This window comes from Dreissena polymorpha, chromosome 9, assembly GCF_020536995.1.
Source record: "Dreissena polymorpha isolate Duluth1 chromosome 9, UMN_Dpol_1.0, whole genome shotgun sequence".
NCBI lineage: Eukaryota > Metazoa > Mollusca > Bivalvia > Myida > Dreissenidae > Dreissena > Dreissena polymorpha.
This window is the reverse complement of record NC_068363.1, coordinates 7,520,620-7,532,747: the sequence shown is the minus strand read 5'-3', so window position 1 is coordinate 7,532,747 and position 12,128 is coordinate 7,520,620. Positions and strand designations below refer to the sequence as shown.

The window sequence follows — 12,128 nt, the reverse complement described above, 5'->3', positions numbered from 1 at the left end:
ATCGAAGTTGTAAGATAAAGTCCGTGAACAATTAATTTATAAAAAAGTTTCATGTTATTCTTTTATTGAAATTTTACTGGTAATCCGATTTTTTTCAGTACTTACATTTTACATTCGCTTTTGATAATGGCACTGCGCTTTCGATACGCGGTTATTGGCTTTTCTGTGTTCTTTACGTACCTTGATTTAGCTCTATCTTACTTCTTTTTAGACATTAGTTGGTCTTTTCGACACAATTCTATAGCAACCACAGAAAGTAACATATAATTGTATACAAATTTATTACACAAGTAGCTTTGATTAGTTTTAATTGGTGTAGATTTTGAGAGATTTGGAGAGATTAATTAGTAAGTGGTGTGTAACCTATATTTGATTTTTAGTATTTTTATTGGAAAATTACATATTGTCACGAGATGAATGAAGCATTAAACAAAACAATAGTGCCCATCACACAAACATGATGTAAAATAATTATTTTATGTAGATTTGGGTAGATTTGGTGTGGATTTGAGTAGATTTGAGTAGATTTGGGAAGATTTGGGTAGATTTGGGTAATTCGTGCCGCCGGAATAATTTTGTGTTTGTAATTTTCACTAACTCATTTTTCAAACTCCTCAAGGTTACAATACACTAAATACTTTTGGTGTTCAATGCTATACCCTCTAAAAACAAAATCTTCATTTATTTGAAGACACAATTCTCTGTACGGGCACTTGCCATGACTTTATTTTTGAATATTTCTGTGTTCATGTGGTAGGGAAAACATTGTTGTATACTACAAATTCCCTGTTTTGCTTTTAGGTTGGAGACTACATAAGACTTTGACAGTTGGCGGGAAACCATCATCAACTGGAGAGATGCCGGTAAAAAGATGGCCATAAAACAGTGACCGCTGATTCGCATTGAGTTCTTTCTTACATATTGGATGACCTATGTTTTTTATTGTTTAAATCATTGCGGCTTGGAATGCTCTTTAAGAAAAGGTATGGTTATGGGGGTGTCTACGCGCAAAAGTTTGACTTTATTTTTTGTTAAAGTTATTGCTTTTACATTGAATTTGTGCAGGAAATCTTTTGGTATGTTGTGACCTAAACTAACTTATGATAAAAATGAAATATCATCTGCAAGTGCAAAATATGACTGGGAAAGCAGATTTTTGGTCATTTCTTAGCAAAAGGGAAGAAAATAAGTGCATTAAATGCATGAATTCAGATTATTTGACCTGGAATAGTTGTTTTTCAAGTTGACCCCCCACCTTTATATAGTGGAATAAGGGCTAAATTGCTTTCCGACTTAAATTCAACCGCATATTGGTTGACCGTGTCGCGTTAATGTGTTACATGAAGTTAGAATTCAACGCCAGGGACTCCGTGATCGAGTAACGCAACTAAAGCTTTTGCGAAAAGCATGAACATTCAAACAGAGCCCCATTTCACCGACATGGAATGGCAGGCATTTTTACAGTATGGACAGTGCAGCAGATGCTTAACTGAGCCAGCCTTCATATTTAGTACAATCATGAATTTAGCAAGCTTTATCACTTTATATTATTCATAAAAGTACACTTAAAATACATAAATGCATGTTTTTGTTTCATTTTTTTTATCTTTTTCTATTGGGTATTTTGACTTTTTCAGGAAGAGGAATGTCTGCGACTAAGTCAAGGGCCACTGGATAAGGGTTGTTGATGGCAAAACAGGTAATAATATCATTTTGTTATCATGTACACAAGCAAATAAGCATATGCATGATGCTTTAGGTGTGAAAGACTGTCATAATCCGGTTTGTGGTCACTCACACCCTTGCCGTCATGTAATTCTCCTCGAGTTTGTATTGATAGTTCCGCGTCCTGACATGTAAAGCTCGTGCTTTGTTGGCAGCTGAAGTTGGCACTTCACAGGTTTATCCTTGTTCCTGAGCATGTATGCAGTACAGCTGAGTTGATTTGCTACTTGTAACCCTACAATTAGCTTGTTTTTGGTATTGTTTTCTCACAATATGCTTATATTCATGGTTCTGGCTTAAAAGGGTGTCGCGCCTTACTTAAACATAGGATTGTTATAGCAAGTGTCCCCTTCATCATTTACCTTAGAGGGATCTTTTTGACGAAATTTGGCACTTTCAGCAACTTGTTTTTTTTTTATTTGGTACATGCTTCTCTCATTCAGTGATTTAATGACAGTATTGTCCTTATTCGTTTTTCTTTGCATAGAAAGGTGACATGAAACATTGCTATTTGTTGTGTTGAGAATTCTGCAGGAAGCTGTGTCCCCAAAAGAAGTACTAGAAACCCCTTTCAGGATCTGAACTGCCTTTCTACCCCTGTTACTACATGGAACATCATTGCTAAGCTTATAATGCTTGCCTACATATGTGTATTTTGTTCAATTTAACTTTTCCTTCCAGCTTAACCCCCCCCACCCCACCCACAAATGAGCATTGTATTCATTCGCTTGGTTACAAACTCCCATTTGGACCAGATTGCCACCATAAAAATAGCCTAAAGTACTTATTTTGTGTCCAAAATATGAAAATTTGTATTGTCTTGAACCTCTAAATGAGAGCTGGCAATGCTATTGACCATCTGCTGCAGTTAAAAGGCACCCATGACATTATATGCTAGAATATTTCATTGGCAGCTGGTAAATAAATGGGCACCGATCGACAAGGCGCTTTCAAGATTTTACACTTTTATTGGTGTGAAATAACAAGTTATTGGAAGCTTATTGATTTCTACACTTCAAAGTATCTTTGATCTCTCATTTTGACTAATTAGGTTATTGTCTTGAATGAAATTGGATTGTTTTTTGCTTTGAAATTGGCATTTTTGGGATGATTAAAAAAAAAACACAAAAAAGACATTATCAAATTGCATAGAGTGAAAATATCTAACAAATTCATTCTTTCCCCACCACACATTAGCCCCACTTGCATGTCTATTTGGTTTGTTTTGGTATTTTATTGCAGATATTGAACCCAACAGCTTTGAATCTTAAAGGGGCAGTTAAGCTTTAACAGGCCTAATATCGCCTTGTTCGGACTGAAAACACCCGCGTGTGAAAATATGATACCGAATGGCCAAATGGACAGCTAATCTAGCCAAACTTAATATATTGGTGCAATATGGATGGGAAGATAATAATATGAAAGAAAAACACATTTCAGTCAAAATAAATTTCTCTTATAGGTTACAATACACTAAATACTTTTGGTGTTCAATGCTATACCCTCTAAAAACAAAATCTTCATTTATTTGAAGACACAATTCTCTGTACGGGCACTTGCCATGACTTTATTTTTGAATATTTCTGTGTTCATGTGGTAGGGAAAACATTGTTGTATACTACAAATTCCCTGTTTTGCTTTTAGGTTGGAGACTACATAAGACTTTGACAGTTGGCGGGAAACCATCATCAACTGGAGAGATGCCGGTAAAAAGATGGCCATAAAACAGTGACCGCTGATTCGCATTGAGTTCTTTCTTACATATTGGATGACCTATGTTTTTTATTGTTTAAATCATTGCGGCTTGGAATGCTCTTTAAGAAAAGGTATGGTTATGGGGGTGTCTACGCGCAAAAGTTTGACTTTATTTTGTGTTAAAGTTATTGCTTTTACATTGAATTTGTGCAGGAAATCTTTTGGTATGTTGTGACCTAAACTAACTTATGATAAAAATGAAATATCATCTGCAAGTGCAAAATATGACTGGGAAAGCAGATTTTTGTTCATTTCTTAGCAAAAGGGAAGAAAATAAGTGCATTAAATGCATGAATTCAGATTATTTGACCTGGAATAGTTGTTTTTCAAGTTGACCCCCCACCTTTATATAGTGGAATAAGGGCTAAATTGCTTTCCGACTTAAATTCAACCGCATATTGGTTGACCGTGTCGCGTTAATGTGTTACATGAAGTTAGAATTCAACGCCAGGGACTCCGTGATCGAGTAACGCAACTAAAGCTTTTGCGAAAAGCATGAACATTCAAACAGAGCCCCATTTCACCGACATGGAATGGCAGGCATTTTTACAGTATGGACAGTGCAGCAGATGCTTAACTGAGCCAGCCTTCATATTTAGTACAATCATGAATTTAGCAAGCTTTATCACTTTATATTATTCATAAAAGTACACTTAAAATACATAAATGCATGTTTTTGTTTCATTTTTTTATCTTTTTCTATTGGGTATTTTGACTTTTTCAGGAAGAGGAATGTCTGCGACTAAGTCAAGGGCCACTGGATAAGGGTTGTTGATGGCAAAACAGGTAATAATATCATTTTGTTATCATGTACACAAGCAAATAAGCATATGCATGATGCTTTAGGTGTGAAAGACTGTCATAATCCGGTTTGTGGTCACTCACACCCTTGCCGTCATGTAATTCTCCTCGAGTTTGTATTGATAGTTCCGCGTCCTGACATGTAAAGCTCGTGCTTTGTTGGCAGCTGAAGTTGGCACTTCACAGGTTTATCCTTGTTCCTGAGCATGTATGCAGTACAGCTGAGTTGATTTGCTACTTGTAACCCTACAATTAGCTTGTTTTTGGTATTGTTTTCTCACAATATGCTTATATTCATGGTTCTGGCTTAAAAGGGTGTCGCGCCTTACTTAAACATAGGATTGTTATAGCAAGTGTCCCCTTCATCATTTACCTTAGAGGGATCTTTTTGACGAAATTTGGCACTTTCAGCAACTTGTTTTGTTTTTTATTTGGTACATGCTTCTCTCATTCAGTGATTTAATGACAGTATTGTCCTTATTCGTTTTTCTTTGCATAGAAAGGTGACATGAAACATTGCTATTTGTTGTGTTGAGAATTCTGCAGGAAGCTGTGTCCCCAAAAGAAGTACTAGAAACCCCTTTCAGGATCTGAACTGCCTTTCTACCCCTGTTACTACATGGAACATCATTGCTAAGCTTATAATGCTTGCCTACATATGTGTATTTTGTTCAATTTAACTTTTCCTCCAGCTTAACCCCCCACCCCCCCCACCCCCACCCACAAATGAGCATTGTATTCATTCGCTTGGTTACAAACTCCCATTTGGACCAGATTGCCACCATAAAAATAGCCTAAAGTACTTATTTTGTGTCCAAAATATGAAAATTTGTATTGTCTTGAACCTCTAAATGAGAGCTGGCAATGCTATTGACCATCTGCTGCAGTTAAAAGGCACCCATGACATTATATGCTAGAATATTTCATTGGCAGCTGGTAAATAAATGGGCACCGATCGACAAGGCGCTTTCAAGATTTTACACTTTTATTGGTGTGAAATAACAAGTTATTGGAAGCTTATTGATTTCTACACTTCAAAGTATCTTTGATCTCTCATTTTGACTAATTAGGTTATTGTCTTGAATGAAATTGGATTGTTTTTGCTTTGAAATTGGCATTTTTGGGATGATTAAAAAAAAAAACACAAAAAAGACATTATCAAAATTGCATAGAGTGAAAATATCTAACAAATTCATTCTTTCCCCACCACACATTAGCCCCACTTGCATGTCTATTTGGTTTGTTTTGGTATTTTATTGCAGATATTGAACCCAACAGCTTTGAATCTTAAAGGGGCAGTTAAGCTTTAACAGGTCTAATATCGCCTTGTTCGGACTGAAAACACCCGCGTGTGAAAATATGATACCGAATGGCCAAATGGACAGCTAATCTAGCCAAACTTAATATATTGGTGGCAATATGGATGGGAAGATAATAATATGAAAGAAAAACACATTTCAGTCAAAATAAATTTCTCTTATAAACTAACTTATGATAAAAATGAAATATCATCTGCAAGTGCAAAATATGACTGGGAAAGCAGATTTTTGGTCATTTCTTAGCAAAAGGGAAGAAAATAAGTGCATTAAATGCATGAATTCAGATTATTTGACCTTGAATAGTTGTTTTTCAAGTTGACCCCCCACCTTTATATAGTGGAATAAGGGCTAAATTGCTTTCCGACTTAAATTCAACCGCATATTGGTTGACCGTGTCGCGTTAATGTGTTACATGAAGTTAGAATTCAACGCCAGGGACTCCGTGATCGAGTAACGCAACTAAAGCTTTTGCGAAAAGCATGAACATTCAAACAGAGCCCCATTTCACCGACATGGAATGGCAGGCATTTTTACAGTATGGACAGTGCAGCAGATGCTTAACTGAGCCAGCCTTCATATTTAGTACAATCATGAATTTAGCAAGCTTTATCACTTTATATTATTCATAAAAGTACACTTAAAATACATAAATGCATGTTTTTGTTTCATTTTTTTATCTTTTTCTATTGGGTATTTTGACTTTTTCAGGAAGAGGAATGTCTGCGACTAAGTCAAGGGCCACTGGATAAGGGTTGTTGATGGCAAAACAGGTAATAATATCATTTTGTTATCATGTACACAAGCAAATAAGCATATGCATGATGCTTTAGGTGTGAAAGACTGTCATAATCCGGTTTGTGGTCACTCACACCCTTGCCGTCATGTAATTCTCCTCGAGTTTGTATTGATAGTTCCGCGTCCTGACATGTAAAGCTCGTGCTTTGTTGGCAGCTGAAGTTGGCACTTCACAGGTTTATCCTTGTTCCTGAGCATGTATGCAGTACAGCTGAGTTGATTTGCTACTTGTAACCCTACAATTAGCTTGTTTTTGGTATTGTTTTCTCACAATATGCTTATATTCATGGTTCTGGCTTAAAAGGGTGTCGCGCCTTACTTAAACATAGGATTGTTATAGCAAGTGTCCCCTTCATCATTTACCTTAGAGGGATCTTTTTGACGAAATTTGGCACTTTCAGCAACTTGTTTTGTTTTTTATTTGGTACATGCTTCTCTCATTCAGTGATTTAATGACAGTATTGTCCTTATTCGTTTTCTTTGCATAGAAAGGTGACATGAAACATTGCTATTTGTTGTGTTGAGAATTCTGCAGGAAGCTGTGTCCCCAAAAGAAGTACTAGAAACCCCTTTCAGGATCTGAACTGCCTTTCTACCCCTGTTACTACATGGAACATCATTGCTAAGCTTATAATGCTTGCCTACATATGTGTATTTGTTCAATTTAACTTTTCCTTCCAGCTTAACCCCCCCCCCCCCACCCCCACCCACAAATGAGCATTGTATTCATTCGCTTGGTTACAAACTCCCATTTGGACCAGATTGCCACCATAAAAATAGCCTAAAGTACTTATTTTGTGTCCAAAATATGAAAATTTGTATTGTCTTGAACCTCTAATGAGAGCTGGCAATGCTATTGACCATCTGCTGCAGTTAAAAGGCACCCATGACATTATATGCTAGAATATTTCATTGGCGGCTGGTAAATAAATGGGCACCGATCGACAAGGCGCTTTCAAGATTTTACACTTTTATTGGTGTGAAATAACAAGTTATTGGAAGCTTATTGATTTCTACACTTCAAAGTATCTTTGATCTCTCATTTTGACTAATTAGGTTATTGTCTTGAATGAAATTGGATTGTTTTTGCTTTGAAATTGGCATTTTTGGGATGATTAAAAAAAAAACACAAAAAAGACATTATCAAAATTGCATAGAGTGAAAATATCTAACAAATTCATTCTTTCCCCACCACACATTAGCCCCACTTGCATGTCTATTTGGTTTGTTTTGGTATTTTATTGCAGATATTGAACCCAACAGCTTTGAATCTTAAAGGGGCAGTTAAGCTTTAACAGGCCTAATATCGCCTTGTTCGGACTGAAAACACCCGCGTGTGAAAATATGATACCGAATGGCCAAATGGACAGCTAATCTAGCCAAACTTAATATATTGGTGCAATATGGATGGGAAGATAATAATATGAAAGAAAAACACATTTCAGTCAAAATAAATTTCTCTTATAGGTTACAATACACTAAATACTTTTGGTGTTCAATGCTATACCCTCTAAAAACAAAATCTTCATTTATTTGAAGACACAATTCTCTGTACGGGCACTTGCCATGACTTTATTTTTGAATATTTCTGTGTTCATGTGGTAGGGAAAACATTGTTGTATACTACAAATTCCCTGTTTTGCTTTTAGGTTGGAGACTACGTAAGACTTTTACAGTTGGCGGGAAACCATCATCAACTGGAGAGATGCCGGTAAAAAGATGGCCATAAAACAGTGACCGCTGATTCGCATTGAGTTCTTTCTTACATATTGGATGACCTATGTTTTTTATGTTTAAATCATTGCGGCTTGGAATGCTCTTTAAGAAAAAGGTATGGTTATGGGGGTGTCTACGCGCAAAAGTTTGACTTTATTTTTTGTTAAAGTTATTGCTTTTACATTGAATTTGTGCAGGAAATCTTTGGTAGTTGTGACCTAAACTAACTTATGATAAAAATGAAATATCAATCTGCAAGTGCAAAATATGACTGGGAAAGCAGATTTTTGGTCATTTCTTAGCAAAAGGGAAGAAAATAAGTGCATTAATGCATGAATTCAGATTATTTGACCTGGAATAGTGTTTTTCAAGTTGACCCCCCCACCTTTATATAGTGGAATAAGGGCTAAATTGCTTTCCGACTTAATTCAACCGCATATTGGTTGACCGTGTCGCGTTAATGTGTTACATGAAGTTAGAATTCAACGCCAGGGACTCCGTGATCGAGTAACGCAACTAAAGCTTTTGCGAAAAGCATGAACATTCAAACAGAGCCCATTTCACCGACATGGAATGGCAGGCATTTTTACAGTATGGACAGTGCAGCAGATGCTTAACTGAGCACAGCCTTCATATTTAGTACAATCATGAATTTAGCAAGCTTTATCACTTTATATTATTCATAAAAGTACACTTAAAACTACATAAATGCATGTTTTTGTTTCATTTTTTATCTTTTCTATTGGGTATTTTGACTTTTCAGGAAGAGGAATGTCTGCGACTAAGTCAAGGGGCCACTGGATAAGGGTTGTTGATGGCAAAACAGGTAAATATAGCATTTTGTTATCATGTACACAAGCAAATAAGCATATGCATGATGCTTTAGGGTGTGAAAGACTGTCATAATCCGGTTGTGGTCACTCACAACCCTTGCCGTCATGTAATTCCTCCTCGAGTTTGTATTGATAGTTCCGCGTCCCTGACAGGTAAAGCTCGTGCTTTGTTGGCAGCTGAAGTTGGCACTTCACAGGTTTATCCTTGTTCCTGAGCATGTATGCAGTACAGCTGAGTTGATTTGCTACTTGTAACCCTACAATTAGCTTGTTTTTGGTATTGTTTTCTCACAATATGCTTATATTCATGGTTCTGGCTTAAAAGGGTGTCGCGCCTTACTTAAACATAGGATGGTTATAGCAAGGGTCCCCTTCATCATTTACCTTAGAGGGATCTTTTTGACGAAATTGGCACTTTCAGCAACTTGTTTGTTTTTTTATTTGGTACATGCTTCTCTCATTCAGTGATTTAATGACAGTATTGTCCTTATTCGTTTTTCTTTGCATAGAAAGGTGACATGAAACCATTGCTATTTGTTGTGTTGAGAATTCTGCAGGAAGCTGTGTCCCCAAAAGAAGTACTAGAAACCCCCTTTCAGGATCTGAACTGCCTTTCTACCCCTGTTACTACATGGAACATCATTGCTAAGCTTATAATGCTTGCCTACATATGTGTATTTTGTTCAATTTAACTTTCCTTCCAGCTTAACCCCCCCCCCCCCCCACCCACAAATGAGCATTGTATTCATTCGCTTGGTTACAAACTCCCATTTGGACCAGATTGCCACCATAAAAATAGCCTAAAGTACTTATTTTGTGTCCAAAATATGAAAATTTGTATTGTCTTGAACCTTAAATGAGAGCTGGCAATGCTATTGACCATCTGCTGCAGTTAAAAGGCACCCATGACATTATATGCTAGAATATTTCATTGGCGGCTGGTAAATAAATGGGCACCGATCGACAAGGCGCTTTCAAGATTTTACACTTTTATTGGTGTGAAATAACAAGTTATTGGAAGCTTATTGATTTCTACACTTCAAAGTATCTTTGATCTCTCATTTGACTAATTAGGTTATTGTCTTGAATGAAATGGATTGTTTTTGCTTTGAAATTGGCATTTTTTGGGATGATTAAAAAAAAAAACACAAAAAAGACATTATCAAAATTGCATAGAGTGAAAATATCTAACAAATCAGTCTTTCCCCACACACAATTAGCCCCCTTGCATGTCTATTTGGTTTGTTTTGGTATTTTATTGCAGATATTGAACCCAACAGCTTTGAATCTTAAGGGGCAGTTAAGCTTTAACAGGCCTAATATCGCCTTGTTCGGACTGAAAACACCCGCGTGTGAAAATATGATACCGAATGGCCAAATGGACAGCTAATCTAGCCAAACTTAATATATTGGTGCAATATGGATGGGAAGATAATAATATGAAAGAAAAACACATTTCAGTCAAAATAAATTTCTCATAGGTCACTACACTAATAACTTTTGGTGTTTTCTTGTGCTATATACTCTAAAACACAAATCTTCATTTATTGAAGACACAATTCTCTGTACTACGGGCACTTGCCATGACTTTATTTTTGAAATTTCTGTGTTCATGTGGTAGGGAAAACATTGTTGTATACTACAAATTCCCTGTTTTGCTTTTAGGTTGGAGACTACATAAGACTTTGACAGTTGGCGGGAAACCATCATCAACTGGAGAGATGCCGGTAAAAGATGGCCATAAAACAGTGACCGCTGATTCGCATTGAGTTCTTTCTTACATATTGGATGACCTATGTTTTTTATTGTTTAAATCATTGCGGCTTGGAATGCTCTTTAAGAAAAGGTATGGTTATGGGGGTGTCTACGCGCAAAAGTTTGACTTTATTTTTTGTTAAAGTTATTGCTTTTACATTGAATTGTGCAGGAAATCTTTTGGTATGTTGTGACCTAAACTAACTTATGATAAAAATGAAATATCATCTGCAAGTGCAAAATATGACTGGGAAAGCAGATTTTTGGTCATTTTTAGCAAAAGGGAAGAAAATAAGTGCATTAAATGCATGAATTCAGATTATTTGACCTGGAATAGTTGTTTTTCAAGTTGACCCCCCACCTTTATATAGTGGAATAAGGGCTAAATTGCTTTCCGACTTAAATTCAACCGCATATGGTTGACCGTGTCGCGTTAATGTGTTACATGAAGTTAGAATTCAACGCCAGGGACTCCGTGTCGAGTAACGCAACTAAAGCTTTTGCGAAAAGCATGAACATTCAAACAGAGCCCCATTTCACCGACATGGAATGGCAGGCATTTTACAGTATGGACAGTGCAGCAGATGCTTAACTGAGCCAGCCTTCATATTTAGTACAATCATGAATTTAGCAGCTTTATCACTTTTATTATTCATAAAAGTACACTTAAAATACATAAATGCATGTTTTTGTTTCATTTTTTTATCTTTTTCTATTGGGTTTTTGACTTTTTCAGGAAGAGGAATGTCTGCGACTAAGTCAAGGCCACTGGATAAGGGTTGTTGATGGCAAAACAGGTAATAATATCATTTTGTTATCATGTACACAAGCAAATAAGCATATGCATGATGCTTTAGGTGTGAAAAGACTGTCATAATCCGGTTTGTGGTCACTCACACCCTTGCCGTCATGTAATTCTCCTCGAGTTTGTATTGATAGTTCCGCGTCCTGACATGTAAAGCTCGTGCTTTGTTGGCAGCTGAAGTTGGCACTCACAGGTTTATCCTTGTTCCTGAGCATGTATGCAGTACAGCTGAGTTGATTTGCTACTTGTAACCCTACAATTAGCTTGTTTTTGGTATTGTTTTCTCACAATATGGCTTATATCATGGTTCGGCTTAAAAGGGTGTCGCGCCTTACTTAAACATAGGATTGTTATAGCAAGTGTCCCCTTCATCATTTACTTAGAGGGATCTTTTTGACAAATTTGGCACTTTCAGCAACTTGTTTTTTTTTTATTTGGTACATGCTTCTCTCATTCAGTGATTAATGACAGTATTGTCCTTATTCGTTTTCTTTGCATAGAAAGGTGACATGAAACATGCTATTTGTTGTGTTGAGAATTCTGCAGGAAGCTGTGTCCCCAAAAGAAGTACTAGAAACCCCTTCAGGATCTGAACTGCCTTTCTACCCCTGTTACTACATGGAA

General features: G+C 36.5%; 1 long non-coding RNA gene across 3 annotated transcripts; it reads left to right on the top strand.

Annotated features, from left to right (window-relative positions):
- The first annotated feature begins 618 nt into the window (after window positions 1-618).
- Window positions 619-11,498, top strand: LOC127845528 (uncharacterized). 3 transcript variants are annotated; one of them, XR_008033248.1, is made up of 7 exons: window positions 619-863; window positions 1,638-1,699; window positions 3,370-3,431; window positions 4,205-4,266; window positions 6,309-6,370; window positions 10,610-10,671; window positions 11,436-11,498. It is a non-coding gene; the product is annotated as an uncharacterized LOC127845528 (long non-coding RNA). The 3 variants fall into 3 exon arrangements; XR_008033247.1 differs by lacking the exon at window positions 6,309-6,370 and having other exon boundaries at window positions 11,436-11,487; XR_008033246.1 differs by lacking the exon at window positions 4,205-4,266 and having other exon boundaries at window positions 11,436-11,486.
- Window positions 11,499-12,128: the final 630 nt, after the last annotated feature.